Below are 3,632 nucleotides of genomic sequence, written 5' to 3' on the forward strand. Positions count from 1 at the left end.
AAGCCCACTACACAGCCCGGCAGAGATTAGGCAGCCACACACACCCCAGCAGAGAATAGGCACGCCAAACATAGCCCCAGCAGAATGGCCGCCACGCAACACGAGTCAGAATGGGCAGCCACAGACAACCATCAGCAGCAAATGGGCAGCCACAGCCAACCAGCAGCAAGAAATGGGCAGCCCACACAAGAAATGGCAGCCACAGGAACAATCAACAAGCAGAAATGGGCAGCCACAGACAACCACAGCAGAAATGGGCAGCCACAGACAACCACAGCAGAAATGGGCAGCCACAGACAACCACAGCAGAGACCTAGCTGCAGCCACACACAACCACAGCAGAGATACGCAGCCCCACTGGACACTGCCGACCTCACGGAAGCGGTCGCGGCCCTATCAGACACCGCGAGACGAGCGCTGCATGGTGGCGCCTCAAAGACCCCGGGGCCCTCCTTCGGCTGCAGGAGTCGCTCGGCAGGCGACGCGTGTGCGTGGTCTACAGCGCAGCGCAGCACTGCCACACAGGCACTTGGAGCGTTTCAATAAAAAAAATGCTAAATAAATACGAAATATATCTACTACCAAAGTCTTAATGTTTCTCTACTCTCCTTCACCTAGTATTTATGCCGACAAGCCGTGCTCCAACGACAGCAAACTCATGCCCACCGAATGCACGCTGCTACGCTGCTGCGGTGCTGCACGCTATGCACACTTACACATAAATATAGATAAATACACAAATATAATACCAGGATCTAATAATACACATAAATATAAAAATAAAACACTCTATATTTATGTGTAAGTGTGCATAGCGTGCAGCACCGCAGCAGCGTGCATTTGGTGGGCGTGCGTTTGCTGTCGTTGGAGCATTTGCAGCACGGCTTGTCGGCAATAATACTAGATGAAGGAGAGTAGAGAAACATTATGACTTTGGTAGACTGGTAAATAGATTTCGTATTTATTTAGCATTATATTTTATTGAAACGCTTCAAGTGCCTGTGCATTGGCCCTGCATGTACTCACACTCGCACACTAATGGTCTCGGCGATCATCACCCGCAGAAAAGAAATGCTACAAATCGGCTCGACTTCTCTCTCGAGGAGGGTGCACTGAACTCGACGTTGCGTTGAATGATGCACAGGGTAGCGGTTCCTTCCGCGCTGCGGTCGCAACGCGTTGTTGTGAGGTATGAACGGCAGCTGTGCTTACAACATACTCAGCGCACGGTGAGTGCGCACCTCGTGGTCATGTACGTACATAAATTATCGTCACGCTGAAATGCGGGCCCGCCGCTGCCGCCGCCATTCAAGAGGCTTGGTGCTAGCTCGCACACACCTACGGCGCCGAAGAAACTATGCACCGCCTAGGGCTGTGCGCCTTCTCAGCCCTTCTGTTCTGATGTGGAACAGCGTGAGTTCGCTCAGTGCCCGCCATAACAAACACACACACGTGCGCGCACACACACACAAACACACACACACAAACACACACACACACACACGTATTGGCTGAACGTAGAGAGCTTACGAGTAGTATGTACTAGCCGCAATACTACGCATGGAGTTTCTTTCTAACTGTCTAACTGTTAAAGCCCAACTCGACGCGTGCACCCCGAGACGGACACCACTGCACGCACGCGCGGAATTCTCATAACAGCGCCGTGATTATCAAATCCCGAGAGACCCACACAGCACAGAGAACATAAGAGTGAATCAGGTCTACTGCAAATTAAAAGACTATTGATCAGGACGAACACCTGTTCTTACTGTACGGCAATTTAACCTGCGAATAGCAGATTTGCCCAGCCACCGTTTGCTGCCCAACGCTCTAATTAAAATGATACAATAGGGGGCCTTATTACGACAATTGTTCGGTTGCTAGCCATATTGGTAATTACTGATAAATATGAGTAATCCGCTCAGACGATGTGTCTACCAGCTCACAAACATGGAACGAAAGAAACACACGCCGTGATGCGTGGAGTAGCGAGTGAAAACCAGATGAACGTAGATTCGTGTGATATTATACCCCATGTAATGGCGGCTGCGACCACCGTATACGTTGGTAGTACGTTGGCAACGTACCAGCCAGCGTGAAATGACATTTTCGATGATGTACCCTACAGTATAGGTAGGTGCATGCATAGTAGTAGACATGAGACGTATAAGTAAAGTTCAGGAATGTGACCCTACTCGATATCTGCTATTCAGTACACAACAACATGCATGCGTCATCCTACATGCGAACTATATACACGCTAATCACGCAACCACCATCAGCTGCACCCCATGCTTTGCTTGCGCGAACTCTTTCGGTCGACACATCCCGCCCCTCTCCAGTCCTTTCCAGACCATATCCTTCCACCCCACCAGCTACCTTACCCTAGTGTGGATGGCCTACTGGTTTTGGTTCAACTCTAGACTGACTCCGTAAATCGTTTAGAATCAACTCGACGCCGGCCAGGGACTTTTGAAACCAGTCTAGTTGAGGGGAACATTACATCAAGCGAATATATATATATATATATATATATTCGCAAGTATTACCTTCTTTTGAAATTATGACGAAAGAAATTATGATAATGAGATGTGTGACTAGCAGTAAACTGTCATGTCCCTGCGGCGGCCTGTGGACACGTCGCTGTCGAGTACAGTTAGAGAAGAGGTCATGCGATTGTGGTCAAGGACATTAAAGATGACAGTCGTATCGCTGACGGGGACATTCTAATTTCTATGCGACAGTCACGTATAGTCACTACCAACATTTTTTCACGGGAGTCACGTCGCTGTCAAGGACATTTACGATAGCAGACGATTGTCAATGGCACTTTACGCGGCAGTGACACAGCTGCCAACGAAACTGTGGAAGAGCTCCTGTCGAGATTGGCACCCAAACATAGCCACAGCAGAGATGGGCACCCAAACACAGCCCCAGCAGAGATGGGCAGACACACACAGCCCCAGCAGAGATGGGCTGCCACAGACAACCACAGCAGAGATGGGCAGCCACACACAGCCCCGGCAGAGATGGGCAGCCAAACACAGCCCCAGCAGAGATGGGTAACCACACACAGCCCCAGCAGAAATGGGCAGCCACAGACAACCACAGCAGAGATGGGCAGCCACACACAGCCCCAGCAGAGACAGGCAGCCACAGACAGCCCCAGCAGAGATGGGCAGCCACACACAGCCCCAGCAGAGACAGGCAGCCACAGACAGCCCCAGCAGATGGGCAGCCACACACAGCCCCAGCAGAAGCAGGCAGCCACAGACAGCCCCAGCAGAGATGGGCAGCCACAGACAGCCCCAGCAGAGATGGGCAGCCAAACACATCCCCAGCAGAGATGGGCAGCCAAACACAGCCCTAGCAGAGATAGGCACCCAAACACAGCCCCAGCAGAAATGGGCTGCCACAGACAACCACAACAGAAATGGGCAGCCACACATAGCCCCAGCAGAGATGGGCAGCCAAACACAGCCCCAGCAGAGATGGGCTGCCACAGACAACCACAACAGAAATGGGCAGCCACACACAGCCCCAGCAGAGATGGGCAGCCACACACAGCCCCAGCAGAGATGGGCAGCCACACACAGCCCCAGCAGAGATGGGCAGCCACACACAGCCCCAGC

The sequence above is a fragment of the Priapulus caudatus genome, unplaced genomic scaffold (genome assembly GCF_000485595.1).
Source record: "Priapulus caudatus unplaced genomic scaffold, Priapulus_caudatus-5.0.1 Scaffold21, whole genome shotgun sequence".
NCBI lineage: Eukaryota > Metazoa > Priapulida > Priapulimorpha > Priapulimorphida > Priapulidae > Priapulus > Priapulus caudatus.